General features: G+C 38.9%; 1 long non-coding RNA gene across 2 annotated transcripts in view; it reads right to left on the reverse strand.

The window, feature by feature from the left end:
* Window positions 1–22539, reverse strand: part of LOC116571160 — a 54414-nt gene that overhangs the window by 15923 nt on the left and 15952 nt on the right. Inside the window, exons 3-4 of one of the 2 annotated variants that reach the window (XR_004277742.1) lie at window positions 21778–21890; window positions 912–1041 (exon numbers count right to left, since the gene is read on the reverse strand). This is a non-coding gene — a long non-coding RNA (uncharacterized LOC116571160). Of the gene's footprint in view, window positions 1–713; window positions 1042–21777; window positions 21891–22539 lie in introns of those variants that run through there. The other variant, XR_004277741.1, reaches the window with a different exon arrangement.

The raw sequence follows: 22539 nt of genomic DNA on the forward strand, positions 1-22539 counted from the left end.
AACTGACAGGAAGGTATTCATTCATGAGGTGATTTTCTTGGCAATACCTGCGGCCATAGGCAAGAGTAAAATCTTTTCATTCAAAACTTTAGTCAACATTACAGATGCTGGTAAAAAAACAAAACAAAACAAAAACCATTTTGGCAAAGTTTTTGTTTTTGTTTTTTTTCTTTTCTATTCTGGAAGATAAAATTGGACATAGAAAGCTGAGCTAACTTTTAAAGCTAGAGGAAGTGCTTCTGTAAACAGAGGAGAGGGGATAAAGCCTTGGAGAGCTTGGTGTGGGCAGAAATCTGAAGACACAATCGAACACGGCAGAAAAATACTTCTGCTCACATTATTTGCTTAACATTTTGAAATGCAGATTCAGAAGACAACCTTTCCTTGATGAGATAGATAGCATCAATAATGCAAATGAGACAGGGAAACAGAAGGGACCCATGAGAAAAAAAGCTGCATTTTTTCCCCTTCGCTTTTCTTCTGGCTTCTATTCTTAATAGAATATGAACTCCCACCCCACTTTCCACATGCCTTGTCCTGGAAATAGCCTACATCCTTCTTGTAAGGGACAAGGAGTTAATGATTCTCTAGAATTAAATAACATTTAAGAAAGGGCCAGGTGACAGGGACCCAGAGGAAGCTATCCTATGCGCATTCCAGACCATTGGAGCTCGACATCTCTGTGTCAAGACCCCTGACTCCAAGGAATAACACCTGGGCCCTTGTTTTTTTTTCCAACTGGTTCCTGGACGCCTGAGAGGACACATATACCGGACCACCATCCTCAGTAAGAACAGCCAGACCCCGAACCAAGATAAGACTCCTGCTCTTTTCCTTTCCAAGTCACCCAGACACTCCATCAGTATCTCTCTCTCCCATATGCATGTATTTTCAATAAACTCTGCTTTCACCTCCTGCTGACTCATGCTCAATTTCCATTCTGCATGAAGCCAAGGAGGGTGCCCTTTTGGTTGGTCCCACGGGAACCCCCACCTTTGGGTCTTCGGCGCTAACCTTCAGGCATCACAGACACAGACAAAGCTGTAAGGACAAAGAAGGTGATACAATATGAATTCAACTGGAAGAACCTTGAGGGAATTCAAGCACCCAGAAATAAATCTGTCCTTGTGTAGCAAAGGGAGCTACTGATACCATCTACATTTCTAAAATTTTCGGCTCTTCATGTAAACTGTTAGAAAACATCTGGGTCAAACTCATACATATTCAAGAACATTACACCATTTCCAAGTTCTCATACAGACCAAGGACAACCTCCGTGATCCTGAAATAAACCATTAGAATTAAATCCTACTTTTAATTTTGTTTGCATTTTTTTGACTTCTTTTTTTAAGCAAGGATTCAATTATATTTATATGAAAAATGAGAATGGGAGATATAATCTTTCTGGGAAACATTTTTCTATTCTAGGTGAAGGAAATCAATTTCTAGAGCAATAAATTACATTAACTGAAAAACAGTGTACGCACAAGTTTATAGCATATTTGTCTGGAGTTGGAGTCTATGGTTTTTGGCAAATGTTCAAAGTTGTTCATGACTCCAAAAAGTTCTAGAATTTCTGATCTAGAGAAACAGTTGTGCTAGTTACCCTCAAAGCAGGCAATAAATATTGTCTGTGAACTAGGATGTTGATGGACATTGGAGGCAGTGATTTGGGGTTTCTGGGCAAGTGCACCAAGTCTAGTCAGACTATCTTACAGCTTGAGTGCTACACCATATCCTTTACCCCTCAGCATTACTAGGGAAGAATTAAAATCCTCATAATAGAACTGCGTTGCCTCTAAGAATTTGTACCTTTCCTTTCCTCCTCCTACCAGGTAAAGATTCTCTTCTGAATGTAATTTGGGTTAACTTGACTGCCAAGACCAAGGGGTACATAAAGCCCCAAGTTCCACATCATAGAAGACAAATCATTTCTTTTTTTTTTTTAAGATTTTATTTATTTACTTGAGAGAGAGACAGTGAGAGAGAGCATGAACAAGGAGAAGGTCAGAGAGAGAAGCAGACTCCCCATGGAGCCCGATGCGGGACTCGATCCCGGGACTCCAGGATCATGACCTGAGCCGAAGGCAGTCGTCCAACCAACTGAGCCACCCAGGCGTCCCAAGACAAATCATTTCAACTGAGAAAAAACGTACTGATTTTCCACTTAAAAAAATAGAGTAAATCTCTCTCTCCTATTACAGAGACTAAAACAGAAAGTCTAAGAACTCAGGAGGATTAGGGAAAAAGTCAGCTTTCTGTGGTCTCTTTAGTTTGTCGACTAAATTAACACTTAGAAGCTTTTAAAAACTGAAATGTGAAATTGTGGTCAAGTTCAAAGAAAGGAAAATGAAATTCAATGAACTGTTGACTTTTCTGTGGGAAATGCCGGTTCACCCTGCATAACCGCCAGGTATTAGAGGAGGCTCCTGGTACACGTGGGAATATAATAAAAAATAAGGTCGAGATAGTTTACTTGGTGTTGAGAGTTACATGTGTGTTATTTCATCAATACATATTCTTCAATAAAAGCACAGCCATTTGATTCTACCATCCAAGCCTTGCCTCTAGGAGCATACTATCTCCTGAAGCTTTCTGATTTCAAACACTTTGTTTTTTGTTTGTTTGTTTATTAAGATTTTATTTATTGATTTGAGAGAGAGCAAGTGAGAGAGAGCACAAACAGGGTGAAGGGCAGAGGGAGAAGCAGACTCCCCGCTGAGCGGGGAGCCCAATCTAAGACTCAATTCAGAGACTCTGGGATCCTGACTTGAGCCGAAAGCATATGCCTAACTGACTAAGCCACCCAGGCGCCCATCAGACAGCTTTGTTTTTAAGGATTATGCTTAATACTATAACGTCCTGACTCATTCCAGTCCTCTGTATTACTCATCAGGGGGTCTTCTCCCCGGACAGCAGTGGGTGGGCTGAGAGCCCAGGTGTCCTTGCAGCCAAGACAGTCCCCATTCCTATGTGCCCCAGGGCTTGGGTTTGCCTTCCTGTTGCCACATACTGAGCTTCTCCAGTGTCCTTTGTGATCATCCGGCCCAGCCACCACATTCTACAGTTGGTCCTGCTGCCCAGAGAACCACAACTGCCACCACCTTGACATTAACCCAGTAAGACTGATGTTGGACTTCTTGCCTCCAGAACCATAAGAGGATAAGTTTGTGTTGTTTTAATACCTGAAGCTTGAGGTCATTTGTTACAACAGCAATGAGGAAACACTTATTAAGATGACAATCTTCCCAAATTGATTTCCAGATTCAACAAAATCTCAACATGATGATAATGGTGATGATGATGATGATGATTTTTTTTTTTAGAAACTGACAAGCTGACCTTAAAATTTATATGGAAATGCAAAGAAGCTTGAACATACTGAAAATGGCTCAAGGGATTTTGGGGAAAATGATGGATATGTTTAAAATTGGATTTGGGGGCACCTGGGTGGCTCAGTTGGTTAGGTGTCTGCTTTTGGCTCAGGTCATGATCCCAGGGTCCTGGGATCAAGCCCCATGTAGGGCTCCCTACTCAGCGGGGAGACTGCTTCTCCCTCTGCCTCTGCCTGCCGCCCCACTGGTTTATGCATTCTCTCTCTGTCAAATAAAGTATTTTTTGAAAAAAATAGAAATAAAACTGGGTTTTGGTCATGGCTGCACAACTTATAAATGGCTAAAAATTATTGACTTACACTCTTAACACAGGTGAATTTTATATATAAATTATACCTGAATAAAGGTGTAAATAAAATGTATGCATACTTACAAGGAGGTATAGTTGCTGGTACATAATGCTTTTTATACATTTAAAAACTGTTGAACCTAGGCAATGGATGAATCTAGAACAATTCAGATGACCTACTTCCTCAATTTTTCTTTGTGTTTAAAAATGTTCTCAGTACAAGAATTCTTTGGATTTGTCATTTGTTGCAATATAAACTAAATTATGGAGAAATAGAAGATGAGATCATTGAGTAATATACTATTGCATCATATTAAATATAATTTTAAACCATTACTCTGATGCCTACCTAATCAGTTTTTAATTATTTAAAAGTCTTCATAATGTACAGGCATTTATTTATATAATCTCGGTGGAGTATTCTTATAAGGACTTGAGCACCAGACCCTTATTCAGAAACATAACCGTATATTGTAACATTGATCCTATGAGACGAGCAGGTTTTATTAAGATTTAGACTTTGGGCCTCTTCTCTGAGAAAATAACCTGCTGGGAAGTTGAGCCAACTGCTTTTTAAATTTGTTCACATGTATCAGCTCTTCTTTTCCCTCGCAACAACCCTTTAGGAATTTTGTGTGTCTAAATCCATTATAGAAACATTCATCTTAAATATCCTTGATTGTTGATGAAATATCACATCAGTGTTTTGGTCTTCACAGTTTAGATGGGTGCCTGCTATGTTTATGTCTTCTTAGAGTCATAACATTCCAGACGTAGAGGGATAAAGATGTTTGCGTGGTTGCTTGACAGAAAGTCTATGGCCCAAAAATAGACACATTTTTATGCTTATAGGCTATACATTGGTGAGTAAATTTTATTGTCACTCATATTCACAACTACTTTACAATGCATTCCATTTTAAGAACAGACATAAATCGTGGTGCCTGGGTGGCTCCGTTGGTTCAGCAGCCAACTCTTGATTTTGGCTCAGGTCATGATCTCGGGGTCTTGGAATGGAGCCCCACATTGGGCAGGGAGTCTGCTTCAGAATTCTCTATCTCCCTCTCCTTCTCCCTCTGCCCTTCCCCCTGTCCTCATGCACACAAGCTCTCTCACATTAAAATAAATAAATCTCTTCAAAAAAAAAAATAGACATAAACCTTTTTCTTTCCAGTGTTGCTTTACCTCTCCAATGAAACATTTGCAAACTAGTGTTATAAAGGTAATGACAGTGCAATGTTCATTAGCCAATGTGAGCAGAATCTCGTCAGATGTACATTTAAGTTATCTGAATGTAATGTAATAACCTCAGCAAGAGAACACTTATTTAAACTAAAATACTGCAAAATGTTGCTTGTACACTTGCTATTACTTACGATATTACCAGAGACATCACACAGTTATACAGCTGTGGATCTGTACAGAATTTATTCCATACATACTTAATGGGCAATTAAGAGATTTTTTTTGTAATGGTACTCTGGCCCTAATACTAGTTTGGTTTTGCCTGCCTTACTTGCTAACTTTAGTACCTAATCCCCAAACAGAGCAGATGCAAGACTGCGCTACCCAGAAAACCTCCTCTAACACCCACCCTGCCCCTGGGGTTTCAGCTCCCACTCCGTGCCCTTAAGGACCCTACAAGTTTCCCCACGTGCTAATTGGCTAGGGAAGCAGCTATCTCTTTCCACATCTGCCTTTCCCACTAGATTGTGCTTCCCCTGCATGCAGAACCCACGTTTTATTTATCTTTGTATCCCCAGTGCCTGGGGCATCCTTGGCACTCAAATAAATAAGGCCTTTGAATGGCTGCTAGGCAGAACACAGATTATTTCAGGTCAACTTTTATTGAACATCTGCTGATGGAGAAGTGCTCCGTTCAAGTAAGGAACACAGGAATGAGTGGATCTGAGTCTATGGACTGCCAGAACTCAAAGTACATCACAATGCAAAGAAGAATGTTCCGTGGTTAGAAGATTTTTACTTTTTTTTGGTCTCGCCTACTGCCCTTTAAGGGAAATTGCATGTAACATCTTTAGAAAGTGTTTAAAACATTTGTTTGTCATTCTTATTATCTATAACTATATCTCTATAGTTCTCAAATATTAATAATAGATAACTCTCCCTGGGACCATTGTAAGTGCTTTACATACAATACTGGATATCATTTACACCCAATACTTCATACACAGTACATATATATACATAATTTATATACAGTATTTTATCTACATTACATCATTTATTCTCCACCCAGTAACTCCCATTTTGCCCAGTTTATAGACAAAGAAACAGAAGCACAGAGGAGCTAAATAACTTGCACAAATCATTTAATATAGGATATGAAAAGAGCCAAAATTGTAACCTGCTCACTTTTTCCCCTGAATTTTAGCCCAACATTTTAAGCAAATCTACAATCTAAACCTCCTCCTCTGGACACACACAAAAATTCAGTGTTATCAAGTTAACATATCTAAATGCAGAAAAATCCCTTTGTTCTGAATAATTTAAATAACAATGCCAGGGATTATAACACAATCTGACCCCATACAAGCAAGGCTGTCACAAGGGAATTGCTGAGGGTTGACAAATTTGAACTGCAGCTTCCCATGGAAAAACAGAAGTCTTTGGAAATCCGATTCAAAGCTGGGATCAAGCTTTGTGGGCAACCCGGGTTGGGAGCTTCCTCCAAACATAAAATGACCAAATAATTAGCGCGGGGCCCCATGAATTCACCATCTCTTTGTTCTAAGCAAATTAGGCTGCTTGTTTCTGGTATGAAGTGAAAAGAGGCATTACTCAGAATAAATGAATGAGGATTAGGATGATGTGCAAAGGTTGACAGGGGACTAGCTAAATACGGGTTGTGCTTGCCTGCTGTGTAAACTCTGAATTTTTCTGCCATTATGGGTCATTCTATTCATTGGTGATGCATTTATTTTTTACCTCACTGCAAGTAATCGAGACCTCAAAAACACATATATGTAAGGGCAGTTTTTTAAAAATCTGAAAAGAGGGGTGCCTGGGGGTTCAGTGGGTTAAGCCTCTGCCTTCAGCTCAGGTCATGATCTCAGGGTTCTGGGATTAAGCCCTACATCTGGCTCTCTGCTCAGCAGGGAGCCTGGTACCCCACCCCCAGCCCCTTCAGCCTGCCTCTCTGCCTACTTGTGATCTCTCTCTCTGTCAAATAAATAAATAAAATCTTTTTTAAAAAATCCGAAAAGAGAGTAAGAGTCAGAGAGAGGAGGAGAAGATTTGTATCAGCAATCACTGAGAAAGATAGCTTAATGTGACCCAGAGTTACATTCAGCACACAGAACTTCTTGGCAGCCAAGGCTAAAAGAGAAACAGTGTAAGTTATGTGATTCACATTATCTGATACAAGAAAGCAGTTTGTACTTTGGGGCACAGAAACTTTTTGTAACATTCAATTCTACAAGAAACTTCTCTCAGGGATATAGAAGCAATGGGCTGTATTAAAGGAACAGATGGGACCGTGGTTTTTGTAAAAGAGGCAGAAAGTTCTATTGTTTCTTATCTTCTGAAACATTCTCTGTTTTCTCACTTCTCTGTTTACTTGCACCTGTGTAGCACGGACCCCTTCCCCCCCAAATCCAATGTAACAATTGTATAATGTCAAATAATGAGAAAAGCCATTTCTCCCCCAACAAAATGATCTTGAAATCATTATGAACAGAACCCAAGCCAGGTCTGCATTTCTGTTCCAACATTTAATATAAGTGGAAATTTCTGAACAAGAATTTAGGATGCCATGAACTCCTCAAGGGCAAGGGCTCAGTGATTAGTGAAGTCCCAGATGAATAAACACTTATTAAAGCACAATCCTCCAAAAGACATTGCACTAACAGCTATGTGCACTATTTTTTCCAGACTTTGGGGTTTTATGGAGGTCTATAATCCTTCATGTCTGGGGGTATAGATACAGAGTTCCTGATTTTTCATATTTTATCAAAGAAAGATTCCAGAAGACCCTACATCTGTTACGACTGTAATTTCAAAAAAGATGGAGCATATTAACACAAGGATAGTCTGAAGGGCATAACTTCAACATAGAGGACAGTCTTCTAGCTTGAATATATTAGCTTTGTAAAAACCTGGCTACATAATTCATATTTTTTCCCTCTTTGATGAAGACTGGGGAGAGGAACTACATATCTCTTCCCCAAACTTCCCTGTCACTAATATTCCAAACCTGTTCCGTGTCCTTTATTGACAAAGCTTTAGTGTGAGCTGGGGAAAAAAAATAAAATTATAAGACCCAAATCTAATTTCACAGAGCAGGCAAAAAAGGTGAATTCGAGCTGAAAGGCAATGGGACGATGGCTGACCTATCATCCACCGTATAAACCCTTTTCATAAGCTGCCTGGGTGGCTCAGTGGGCTAAGCCTCTGCCTTCAGCTCAGGTCATGATCCCTGGGTCCTGGGATTGAGTGGGGCATCTGACTCCCTGATCAGCAGGAAGTCTGCTTCTCCCTCTGCCTGCTGTTCCCTCTGCTTGTGTTCACTCTCTCCCTGTCTCTCTCAACCTAAAAAAATATTATGCACATTGAACAAACCAGTGACACCTCAAGAACTTTGCCTTGCTCTTTTTTTTACCTGAAATGCTTCCCCGAGATATCCAGACAACTGCCCTACCCCTTGTCCAGGTCTTTGCTCAAATGCCGCCCCTGCTCAGTGATGGCTTTCCTGGCTACCCAACAGCCCATACCCCTTCTTTGCCTTATTTTACTCCATAACACTTATCGACATATACTGTAATGTACATTTTTTTAACTTATTTTTCTTCCTTATATTTAATGTCCCTACTAGGAATTGACCTCTGCAAGAATAGAGATTTTGTCTGTTCTGTTCACTTTTGTATCCTCAGCACTTAGCATACTGCCTGTCTTGGAGTGGGCACTTTGCTAAACATGTGTTTAATGAATGGTCTTAAACAGAACTTAAATGGGCCTTAAGCAGAACTTAAATGTTTATATACATTTAAGTCAAGGGTAATGAAAAAGAATATGGCTCCTCCAAAATTAAAACATACGTCCATGAAAAGACTTGTACAGGAATGTTTGTTGCTTTATTCACAAGAACCAAGCACTGTAAACCATTCATCTGTCCATCAACAAGGGAACTGATGTGTATTCTTACAATGGAATATATTCATCAACAAAAATGAATTAACTACTGAGACCCCAGCAACAAGGATAATTCTCGAAAACATTGAGCAAAAGAACCCAGTTACAAAATGTACTTCCTGGATGAGTATTTTTGTATCAAGTTCTATAATCGGTAAAAAATCAGAGTAGTATTTGTCTAGGAAGAGGCGAAAGGAATACAAGGGTATTTTCTGGGATGTTGGGGTGGAGGTTACCAGGAAAATACACTTATCAAAACTCATTAAATGACAAACTTAAAATAAGTGCATTTCATCCTATGTAAATTTTACCTCCGTGAAAAACTCAGTCATGTCTGATTCAAAATAAAGTCACAAAAACAATCTGTAATCCCAATTTGATGATAATCTGTTAATTATACAAGGACAACACATAGATTCTTTTATCCTAACTTTACCAAGAAGAAAACAATTACCATTTGAATGGCATATCTTGGCCCTAAATGGCTTCTTTATTTGGAAATCAATAATTTCATTTCAGAAGGATGATAAATATTTGACATAATGATGGTTTGAAATTTTTTTCTCACTACTGGAAGTTTTTGTATCATAAACAACTTTCTTTTCTTTGTATTATGAACAACTGGGTATATTTTAAGATGATATTATGTCTGCCAAATTAAAAACCATTTTTAAAATTCAGTTGGAGAAATAAAAGGTCTGTGAATCAAATGTAATGGAGAATCCAATGACATTTGCAGCCTACTATTGTTCAGGCTGATTTGATTTCAAATTTATTTGGGGACAGGATTTAAAAAGGCATGCTTTTTTTTTCCAAGTTTCAAAATAGCTCATAAGTGCTTCTACTTTATGAATTAATGGAGAGGAGATATTTCAGATGGAAGAAACAGTAAGAGGGGTGGATGAGTTTTAAAAGAGGCATAGAAAACAATGGACTTGAGAGACTCTTAACTACAGGAAACAAACTGAAGGTTGCTGGAGGGGAGTAGTGGAGGGCTGGGTAACTGGGTGATGGGCTTTATGGAGGGTATTTGATGTGATGAGCACTGGGTGTTATATGCAACTGATGAATCACTAAATTCTACCCCTGAAACTAATAATACATTATAGACTGACTAAATTTAATTTAAATAAAAATTAAAAAAAAAAGAAAGAAAAAAGCAACAATGGGCTTGATTTTTACTCAGACTACTTGAGGTAGGGCAAGGAGAACTTGAACATTCTTCTCTCTGGGCAGCCAGACTAGAATACATAAATGTGCTTGATAGAGCTGGTGACCGGAATTCATATAATCAGGCATATGCCAGCCATTCAATGTCCTTTACTTGGCTCTTTGGCTCATGGGTCAATGCCAAGGTCCTCAGAGTCCCTGTAATGTCCAGTTAGGGAAGGGCAGGAGTCTGAAGTCATTGGGTCTCGATGATTCACCACATTGCAGAACTGCTCCGGTGAACCTTACAGGGCCTTACTGGGCCTTACTGGCTCCCTTACTCTCTCCCAGAGAGTCCGTATGTTTCATTCCACCCAAGAGATCCTAAAGTAGTTGGGGGATGAAGTTTCAATTGGATGATTCAGGGCCCAGCTCTTACTGTATGATTTAGCATAAATTACTTAACCATTTCTTAGATTTGGCATCCTGGTTTGTAAAAGGCAGCTACTACTAATTCTTATCTCACAGTGTTGTGGTGAGAATCTAGTGAACTAATGCATATCAAAATCTCGCACAATGCCTCATGAAAGTAAACACATAGAAAGTGTTACTGTAAAAATATGTTAATTTTAAAGATCTTGGCTTCCTGAGGGATTCCCCCAAATAACTTACTTTTTCTGGGGTACTTGAAGCAAACACAGTGTCTATGGAAGCAAACACAGTGTCTATGCAAGCACAGCAGAGTTCTTTGAGCCATAAAACCCAATATTTAAGATAGAGCACGTCTATAGGCTGTGCTCACAGTGGTCTCAAGGCCTCCACAGCAGTTCTGCTTTGGCACGCTGTTGGAAAACTCCTAGAAAGACTCTTCTATCTCCATCACAGACCAGCTAACTCATCACCCATTTACTCCTCCTCCTGGGGGGTCAAGGAAGCCAATGAGGTCAATATCATCCTAGGCTGTGTTAACATACCAAATTAGAACAAAACAAAACACCTGACACTGGAAAATCCAGATACAATAAAACTCCAAATTTTAAGTAGTAAAAAGAAAAAGGAAAGGAATAATTATATTAGAAGAGTTAAAGGAAAAAAGCTCTAATTTTATGTGAAAAGAAAGGAAAGGAAAGGGAAGGAAGAAGGAAGGAAAGAAAGAGAGAGAGGGAAAGAAAGAAAGAACGAGGAAGGGGGAAGGAAGGAAGGAAGGCTGGCCGGCCGGCCCTGAGCTTTCTAACAGCCAAGGCAAAATGAAGATTTTTTTAGGTTCCATTCTCTGCTTAAAAGACATTGACAAAATTGCGGAAGAAACAAGCATTTTCCTCGTCTCATGCTCTGAGATTCATTTATCAGGTTAATGTCAAAATAAGAAATATTAAGCAACACGCTATATGGGCCCTCAATGTCAAGTTTGAAGGATTTTTTTCCCCATGAAATGATATTCTATATTGCACATATGGCCCTTTTTTGTTCCTACCCAGTCCTCATTAAAAACAAATGACACCATCATAAATGGTATTCTATATATCCAGTGTTACAGAGAGGCGGTTCAAGTCTATATGGAGATAGTCAAAAAAAGAGCTGAAGTTCAAGGTCCTGTAGGGGATGAAGCTGTTCAAGATGAGGGTAATTAAGATAGAGGATAATAAAGAATCCTGAAGGCAAGAAATCAGAAGGGCCAATAATGTAGATGAAACTAAATTACCTACCAGTTTGTAAGCTGGATGATAAAATCTAGTTCTCAGAAATGAAAAGGCTTTCTAGGAATTGTACAGATTTCAGACTCAAGAGTGGGGCTCAGGGTGGGGGTTAAGAAAATGAACTGAAGAAATATACAGGGTATAGAATATAAATATAAATATAAATAAATATATTTAAATATAAATGTAAATATAAAGGCCAGGCCCTCTGCTAGAACCTCGTCCCAGTGAATCTGGAATCCTCACAAGCACTCAGCATGGTCTTACAGTCTCTGAGCAATGGAGGCAGGTGTCAAACACTTTCGTGCTCCAGACTGTGCTCTCGGCACCCCTTCGTGTGGGCCATGGAAGAGACTGCTATGGGCCACTGAGGGGAAGGGGAGGGTACGCCATGGAAGTGACTGCTATGGGCCTCTGAGGGGAAGGAGAAGGGGGAAAGAGAGAGAGCGAGCTAAAGGTACCCAGGGAACCAAGAACTACACAAACCCTCACATCCTGTGAATTTCAGGTACATCAAGACAGGATGGTCTCAATAAAGACAGCTTTACTGGTAGAGTTGGATTTCAGTCCTTCTTGTGTAGAGACCCAAAAAGGAGTTGAAGATGAAAAGGAAGGGTAAGAAAAAGAGCATGGGGCGAAGACAGCAGACAGTGTGCGGTCTAGCTGGTAGGAAAGGGCTGCTGAAGGTCCATCAGTGATCCAGAAGAAAAATTGACTCCGTTAAAATGACCCTATGTAGACTGCAAATAGAATGTTGGCATAGAGTCAGGGCATTTCTGGTCTTGAGCAGCAGACCCTCCCCTCCCGTAAGCCCCCTCCTTCCTTCAGCAAAACAGCTGGTGCTGGGTCACCTACCAAAATCTTCTCCCCTGCACATACCCCCGCCCCCCCCAGGCAATGTGTCCTTTTATGACACCTGATCACTTTTAAAATTCCTTGCCATCTGTCTAATCTTATACATTTCCACTGGATCTTACCAGTTTTTAAAACTTGAGAGGGGGAGGTGGACAGCACAGGGATTAAATGCAGGGATAAGACATGATTTGCCTAGTGAATCTAGATATGAGCCCCTCTCATTTGTGAATTTATACTCACAATTCTCAGAAAACAACTTCATTTCCTATTTTTCTTAAATATTCATATTCTACTTTATGGGGATTAAATAAAGCCATCTACCAAACAAAGTGCCTGTATTTCTGGCTGTTATTGAATCATAAGATTATTTGCACATAAAAAAATAATAATACCAGGCATCATAAAAAAGCAGGCTGGGGTTGTTAAAAATTAATCCCTTGTAGCTATCATGAAGGATGGTTAGGACAGCTGGACAGCAAAAGGACATGCACATGTGAAAATTGTTCAGATGAGACTAGGTTTGCAGAGAAAAGGGAGTTGGCTGACAGAAATAGTCTAGAAACGTCTTATAGATGGGTGATTCCAGAGTTCATAGAATCCTCTAAGGAAGGATGTTTAACCCACAATAGGAAATTTTAAGGAGATGACTTCTCTTCACACAGATAATAAGCAGAAGGGGTATCTCCAGGGGGCAGGAATGAGGAACTAGAAAGTATCACCCTATTCCCTTGATAGAAAGACAACAATTTAATATGAGCTTTTGGCTTGTTTGTTGAATACGGGGGAGGGAAGAGGAGGAAAGCAGAAGGAAGGAAAACAAAGAGACACTATTTAAACATGCATGTTGAATGTAAGCCATATTCCCATTTCAGAAATGTCAAAATACATGAAAATGTGCATTTTAGAATCAAGAAAATATGGTAATAAGGCTAATAATATCTTTTATAAAAAGTATTTTTTGTAAATGATAAGTATTTGCTCTTTCTTCATGGTCATTCGAATGTTCCTGTTAATCTTATAAACTCCCTATTAAAGGTACATACTTTAAAATATAAGGTTAAAATTTAGAGACTTGGAAACATGATTCCCTTTGTTATAAAATCAGTCTCTCATATTTGATGACCAAGTCTTAATTACAATGTGAAATGGCAAAAGGGTTACTTTTTAAAATACATTTTTTTAAAGATTTTATTCATTTATTTGACAGACAGAGACACAGCAAGAGGCAGAACACAAGCCAGGGGAATGGGAGAGGGAGAAGCAGGCCTCCCCCTGAGCAAGGAGCCCGCTTTGGGGCTTGATCCCAGGACCCTAGGGATCGTGACCCGAGCCAAAAAGACGCCTAATGACTGAGCCATCCAGGTGCCCCAAGAGTTATTTTTTAAAAATGTTTATTTATTTTGGGGAGGCAGAGAGAGAGAGAATCTCAGTCAGACTCCCCACTGAGTGCAGAGCTCAATGCAGGGCTCCATCTTACAACTTTGAGATCATGACCCTGAGATTATGACCTGAGCCAAAATCAAGAGTTGGACGCTTAACCAACTGAGCCACCCAGGTGCCCCAAAAGGGTTATTTTAAACAAGCAAATAATGTTAGAGTTTCCTGATGTATTCTAGATATGCCAAATTCCATATGTATAATACTTCATATGGCCATTATAAAAATTAATACGTGTGTGTGTATATATATGTATACGTGTGTGCACGCATGTGTATGTGCGTGTGTGTATGTGCGTGTGTGTATATATATACATATATGTATGTGTGTGTGTGTGTGTGTGTGTGTGTGTGTATAAATTCACCCAATGGGAACAGGTCAATTTGCTCAAAGATCTTAACTTAATGATCAGTTCAACATACTTTTTTTTTTAAGATTTTATTTATTTATTTAATTATTATTATTTTTTAAAAGATTTTATTTATTTATTTGACAGAGATCACAAGTAGGCAGAGAGGCAGGCAGAGAGACGAGGAAGCAGACTCCCCACAGAGCAGAGAGCCCAATGTGTAGCTCCATCCCAGGACCCCAGGACCATGACCTGAGCCAAAAGCAGAGACTTTAACCCACTGAGCCACCCAGGTGCCCCAACACACTTTTGATTGGTTATTTATCTGTTCTTTTGGCTCTTTGGGGAAATTAACTTATAGCACAGTTTGAAATGGCCAAGATAAAACCAGTTCTGATTGGGTTCTCAGCATAATTCACTACAATTGCTTCTTCTATTTCTTCTGATGCATTTGTGGAATGATATAAACCAACAGACCGAACCAAAGATCTAAGAGGGATGCTACCCATCTGGGTTTCCTCCAACATAGTAAGCCTGAAAAACATAGCCTCTCCTGAAAAACATAGCCTCTCCTGGGCATCAATACCATGATGGAGCTGCTGCTTCTCCAAACCCTGGACACCAGATGTGAAATTGCTATGTTACTACTCATTGCAAATGACCTCAAACAATGACATTCATTCTACAAATACTTATTGAGTGCCTACTAGTGGTTTGCATGATGCTTGAGGCCAGCAGGACACAGTAGTGTGGCAGAGATAGGCAGATGCCACCAAAACCTCATGCTCCCTCTTCTAGTGTTGAGGTGTTCCTGTAAAGAAGTTATATGTCCCCAAACCCCCTTGCACCTTAGGTGGGGCCAAGGGAGCCGGTCTTATCATCAGAGTACATTTGCAAGCTATATATGTCACTTCTAGGTCAAGGTGGTTTTTTAAAAAAAATGATTTTATTTATTTGAGAGAGAGAGTACAAGCAGGGGAAGGGTCAGAGGGAGAGGAGAGGCTGACTCTCCATTGAGCAGGAAGCCCAATGTGGAGCTCAATCCCAGGACCATGGGATCATGACCTGAGCTGAAGGCAGACCGCTTAACCGACTTAGTCACCTAGGTACCCCTGGGTCAAGGTGATTTTAAGTGGGTGATTTCTTTATCCTCTATTCTCCCTCATGGAAGCAGAGGGCTCTGAGGTCCTAGAGGACAGTAGAGCTATAAGATGGAAAAAGCCTGGGTCCTTGAATTACCACGTGGAGGAAAACCACTCACCAGCCATCTGGGAATAAGGAGAATTTAGCTATGCAAAAAGGGAAAGAAAGGCAAAGAGAAAAGCATGTATAAGGTGCTCCTAGTAGAAAGCACATATGTGAGGGACTAAAACAGACCAGAATGTCCCTGCTGATATCAGCAACTAGTTATCGAATACCATGTAAGTCGATCAGGAGGGAAAGGTGTGGAGGGGGATATCTTCGGGGACATCAAAAAATAAAAAATTAAGGTTAAAAAAACAGAGCAAAAACACAGATGGATAATAACATCTGTCCCAATGTGGAAGTCTTTGGTACTGCCTGTGCTCTGCTGCCCATTATACCAGCTACCATTTTGGGGTATAGTTCTTTATGTTTTATAATCCAGGATGATATGAACTTGAGATGTTGAAAAGTAGAATGTTCAAAAGTGTGATACCTAACTGTTCAGAGAATGTTTAAAATCTGATACATAGGGGTGCCTGGGTGGCTCAGTGGGTTAAAGCCTCTGCTTTCGGCTCCAGTCATGATCCCGGGGTCCTGGGATGGAGCCCCACATTGGGCTCTCTGCTCAGTGGGGAGCCTGCTTCCTTCTCTCTCTCTGCCTGCCTCTCTGCCTACTTCTGATCTGTCAATTAAATAAGTAAAATCTGATACATATTAGAAAAAAATCTAAATATGTTACACTTCCTTTAATTTAGAAGATAAAAATTAGTCTTTGCATGGACTCCAAGGAGTCCATAAATCTCCTGAAACCACAGGCAAAAGTCTATGGGTTTTGTGCAGAGATGCCTTTTTCTGGGGATAAATTCCACGCACATATCTGATTTTACAAGATTAAGAACTAAATAAATTGGTGTCTAGAAATATTTAGAAGTAAGGGCAGAGAATCAAACAGTCCAAATGATGCCAAGAAAAAAATTAATAAAGTGCTGAATTTTAAGTGAGCTAGTAATTAGGCGAGAACAGGGTTTAGAGAAATTGGCCCAAGGCCCATCCAATGAACTAAGTAAGCAACCTTCCAATTATTTCATTGGTATAACCAGTATATCCTCAGAGACCATATTTTATTTTCTGTAACAGATTGGAAAAAGAAAAAAATCAGAATTAGAAATATTAAGTGCCTTTTTCAGAATTCGCAGGAGAATCCAAGGACCCCTCTAGTTACTGCTTTTTGCTCTTAACCAGCTGATTATTCACATAAAATTGAAATGGGTGCCAAGAGAGCTCTTACCCTCAAAATTTAGATGTCGTCTGTGTGTTAGAGCCCAATGTTTGCAGTGATTACCTTAATAGGGAAATTCTCTCCCATTAGCCAAAATCTATATTCTGCTCTACCTTGAAAAAGAATGAACATTTTTCGTTAACCTTCAAATTGCAGACTAATCAATCTGAAGGATGACCTTTTAGAATTCTCTGAGTTTTCTTTTCGCCAAATTTCAGGACCACATGGTCCAACCGCATACCTGACATAATGAGGAAACAGTTTTCCGACATGATTTTTCCAGTGTTCATCATGGTTATGCTTATGCTTCTCTTCTTTTTGGAAACTTAGATATCATTTGCAGCATCTTTCTAAACAGAGGATTCTTTTTTTTTCTTTTCTTTCTTTTTTTTTTTTTTTTAATTCCACCAACAGGAACCTGCTGCTAAATTTACAGAGATGCCTAATGTCTGAATGGTGACAGTAAGAGGGCCATAAAAATGGTCACATTCTGCCATGGGTGTGTTCTGGAAATCTATAGCCCCCCATGTGGGAAGACCACTCCCCATCACTCACCCCAGAACTGTAACTGGCTTCCACTATCTACTTTGGAACACAGCACTAGTTGTTCACCCTGAAACCCATTCTTCCTTTCTTTCCTAAGAACAGCATCACGATTTTTAGTTAGGCATATTATCATTCAGAACATTTTAAATTACTTTTTATATGTAGGATGTGACCACATGACTATACCTGAACAAGGTGTTGATGGGTATGATGGAATGGCTTATAACAGCAACATTCCCACTGAGGACAATTAGCATAAAATAAGCAAACAACAAACAAGCTTAAAGCCATTAAAGGATGGCTAAGAGTATACTCTTCATCTTTGTTTTGTTCTTCTGTTACTTATTTTCCAATTATATACAGGTTTCATTTTGTTTTAAGTCTACAGGAGTTATCTAGGGAATAGAGTGAACCGAGCATCTGTAGCTGCTTTTTTCTCTGAGGATATATGTCCAGTTGGAGCTGGGCTCCAGAGCTTGGCTTTGCACACACAGAGGGCTGCTGAGGATTGATAGAGAAACCAGTAAAAATTTTGGTGGTTTCATGGGGGCCACAGAGTAAATATTAAAGACATCATAAGACAAGGCAGAATGTGTGCTGGGAGGGAAGTGGGGACAAAGCAAGCCAGCCTGCCAGGTGGCTGGTTTATTCCTTTAATCAATTACCAAATTCTGAAACTCCACAGTGCAAGAGGCTAAGAAGCTAAGTAGGAAGAAAGCCTCTAGGAAACAGAATAGAGTTTTAGCTAAAGGTCAAGGATTAGAGTTCAGGACCTTCTGGAAAGAAAGGCCCAGAGAACAGATCAGGCCCTGAAGAGCTATTTATAGCTTAAAAACAGAAGAGAGTATAGGTAGGTAGGAACTTACTAAAAACTACAGAGCTCAGGGCCTACATGAAGTGAGATTATAAGACCCAGTTCTTTCTGCCTAGAAAAGAAAATAGTGAATACTTTCTAGAAGAAGACAAAATCATCTAGGGGCTGAATGGTAATAAACAGTGTTTGACATGCAATCAAAGTTATCACACATGCCAAGAGACAGAACAATATGACTTGAAGAGGAAAATGAGATAACAGATGTAGGACCAGAGGTGGTCCTTATACTGGAGTCACCAAAGATTTTAAAATAGCATGACTAATATATTAGACAAAACAGTTGAAAACTATGGAGAATTTCATCATGGGATTATAATCTATAAAAAAAATCTAATGGAAGTTCTAGGACTGAAAAACCCAATACTTGAAACTCAGGTTTACTAGCCAGTTAGAGACAGCAATAAAGAGGATTAGTGAGGTGGAAGAGAGCTTGCTAGGACGTATCTAGAGGGAAGCACTAAGGAAAAAAAAGGATTAAAAATTTATAAGAGAGTAAGACACACATAACAAAAAACGAAATGTAAACATAATTGCATTTCCAGAAGGAAACAAGAAAAAATATGAAAGAGGAAAAAACATGGAGAGATCATGGGGCAATGGAGTTTTTTAAAAATTAGCTAAGGAAAAAAAAAAAGCATATTACCTTCAAAAACAAAATCAGAACTTCTGTAAGTCAGAAGATAACAAGATCGCTTCTCAGCCTTTTGGCTAAGATCAAGCGCAGAAGATAAGAAGATGACATCTTGAAAGTGATGAAAGGAAATAACTTTAAGGAAGGGCACAACACAGGGAATATAGCAATGGTATTATAAGGGCGCTGTATGGTGACAGATGGGAGTTAAGCTTGTGAACACAGCATAACACATAGACTTGTACACCTGACACTAATGTAACATTGTGTGTTGTATTCTAATAAAGACAAGAAAATAAGTTTAAAACTAAAGTTCTATATTTAGTAAAATTATCCTTCAAAAATGAAGGTAAGATAAGGAAGTTTTCAAAGAAACAAAACATAATTTTTACCAGAAAATGTGTACTAATGGAAGTTATTCATAAAAAAAAAAAAAAAAAAAAAAAGAAAAAGAAAAATTATCCCAGAGTGAAACACAAAAATGCAAAAAGTAAAGAAGAACAATGGAAAGGATAAATAAAAGTAAACTGTTGAGAATACAAAACAATAACAATGTCTTTCAGGGTTTTAAAATAAGGTTAACAGAAGGATAATTGAGTTAAGATGATCTAAAGGTTTTAATATTAGGAAAATGGTAGAAGATAATCCATAATTAGACTATAATAGATCAGGACTGCATGATGAAATCTCATAACCTCTAAAGAAATAGTGAAAAGATAGAAAATCAATGGATAAAATGGAATGATAAAATTGATTAATCCAAAAGGAGTCCAGAAAAAAAGAGACAAGTAGACAAATAGAAGTCTGACATATATTAAAACCAAATATATTAGTAATCATAGCATATATAAATGAATCCATTGCAAATTTAAGTTTGTAATGTAGATGAACTAAATGTGCCAAATATTTGGAAAGATATGCAGCGAACTGCTAACTCTGCCCCTCTGGGGAGTGAAAATTATTTGGGGGAAAAATGAGGAGAAGGATTTTATATTCCAAAATGTTAATTGTTAGGAATGTTCCCAATAAGCATATTTTGCTTTTGAGTTTAAAAGAAAAAAACAAAGCGGGAGGATATTTTATATACCTATTTAGCCAAATATTCTATAAGTTTTATCCATTTCTTCCTGTGGACTTCACACATTCCTTGCTAGGTTATCCTTAAAGTTATAACCTATTACATGGCTTAAAAAATTATTGTGATACAATCTCAATGTCCATTTTGTTTTCTAACAAGTTACTGGTTATATAAAATAGAGCTATGGATTTTATCATGGTTTTTCTTAGAACCAGCTACATTACTGGACGTGTTAACTGAATTAATACCCCTCTTTCAACTATTAGGATATTCTACCATCTTGGGATATACAAGATCTCCCTCTTTCTACTTTATTATGAATGCGTGCCACCTACGACCGCTAAAGTTGATCAGCTCATGTTCTCAATACAGTTCCTAGCTTTTCTTTCCTATTTACACAATTAAAAAAAATCTAGTCTTTGTAGACAGATACTTTATTAATAGATTAGATAAAATGCCTACAAATAATGAGCTTCATCTGCTCCACCAGATGTTCACTCTCACGCACTGAGGTCCCCCCACCCTGGATAGCCACGCTCTCTGTGGTTGGTACCTGGTCTCCTGGGACTGTGCCTCGCTGACCTACAAGGGTTCTGGAGGAGGTGGGACAATTCTGGTTCTAAGCCATTGTCACCTCGCCCTCGGAACTTCCTATCTGCAACTGAGGCCTTCCTTCCGGCGCCCAACTCACTCAGGGCAAAATTTCTCTTTGCTGCTTCCTAGGATTCTAGCTGCAGTCTGGTTTTTATGGCCTGGGGCATAAAATCAGAGTTTCCCCAAAGTGTGAAATATTCTGGAGGTTACTGTTTAGCCAAGGAAATAATTTTTTTGCTGGGTACATGTTTTCAAAATCCTTAAAATTTTGATGTTTTTATTTCTTTGTATTCTTTTACATCTCAGAGCATTTAACCTGTTCCTATGTAACAGAAAATTCCAACAGGGTTTGGTGTCATTTTAAAATTCATTGTTGATAGATTTTTTTTTTTTAATATAGAGAGGCATAAATAAAGAAACCAAAAACTAGCCAATCACTCTATTCCCTAGATAACTCCTGTAGACTTAAAACAAAAAGAAGCCTGTATATAATTGGAAAATAAGTAACAGAAGAACAAAACAAAGATGAAGAGTATACTCATTAATTAATTTACTTGCAAATATGTAACTAGTGGTCCTGAGGGAACCAGAAGTAAAACTCAGATGTTTCAGTCTTTGGAAGTCCAGCCCCTCTTCAATAGACCCTTAATGTGGTCTGGATACTGTTTAAAAAAAAAAGATAAAGGGCCCCCAAATGGCATCACTTGGGCCAAGACTCTATCACCAAGCCTGGACTTAATACCCAACTGAATTATATTCAATCTCTCCCAGGAGTGGAAATTTATAGCTGTCAGTCTGGAATTACCTGATCAGCACTAATAAGGTAATCTGCCTGAGAGACCCCTGCCATCCCCCAAAGGAAGGTGACCTTGCCTGAAAACACCTGTGTTTTGCTTTTATAATTCCTCATTCTGCCCTCTTCTGTCTGTCTTTCATGTTGTGCAGCTCTTCACAGCTCCTTTCTATTTGCTAGATGGGATGCTACCCAATTCATGGATTGTTGAATAAATCCAGTAAAATCTATAAAATTTACCCCGTTGAATTTCGTTTTCTAACAATAGAAAAATCTTCTTAAATAATCTTGAAATGTTCACTTCCTGCATTGTATCAGAAAACTCTTGTTCTTAAACCTGTTAGCTATTATTCTAAAGATAAGGAGTTCTAGGGTTAAATACCCTTTATGTAAATGTCATCCATTTCTTCATGGGAGCTCCAATTTCATTACTCACATGCCTTTTAAAACAGAGTGCATGTGTGTCCTTCAGACTTACCAGAGATGAGAAAGAATACTGCAGTAGTTTCACAAACATCTGTCTAATCCAGTAATGCTGACACGATCATGGTGGTTTTATTTCAGGCACCTTCCAGCACCATCTATATTTAACTGTAAAAAAAAAAAATAGTAACTATTTCTTTTAGGAGTCTGAAACAAGATCTAGAAAGAACCCAAAAAGATTACTCAGTATAATTCTCCACCCATAGGGAGTCCTTAGGGAGCAGAACCCAAATTTATCTACCTGCATTTCCCCCATAGTTCCTTCTATTTAGAATTTGCTCTATAAATGTTCTCAGAATTGACTGGAAGTCTTAATCATTCAGAATGGATGACTATGCCTTCACGATTTTTCAGGGGGTCATGCTGTTCATCACAAAAAAAGGGTCCTGGGGCCCCACCTCTGAACAAATGAGGAATCAGAGTCACAATGTTAGAAACAGGTATCAAGGGGCCCTTAGGCAAGGGAACTTGGATACTGTACAGTGTCACAGGGGAATCACTTTTGTTTAAATCAGAGGCCTCAGGGACCTCGGGAAAGAATCTGAGGGTTTCAGAGGGGAGGGAGGTGGGGGGAATGGGGCAGCCCCGTGCTGGGCATTAAGGAGGGCATGTATTGCATACAGCACTGGGTGTTATATGCCACTACTGAATCATTGAACACTACATCAAAAACTAATGATGTACCGAACAGTGGCTAACTGAACATAATAAATAAAATAAAATAAAATAAAATAAAATAAAATAAAAAATAAAGCCG

This window comes from Mustela erminea, chromosome 12, assembly GCF_009829155.1.
Source record: "Mustela erminea isolate mMusErm1 chromosome 12, mMusErm1.Pri, whole genome shotgun sequence".
Taxonomy (NCBI): Eukaryota; Metazoa; Chordata; class Mammalia; order Carnivora; family Mustelidae; genus Mustela; species Mustela erminea.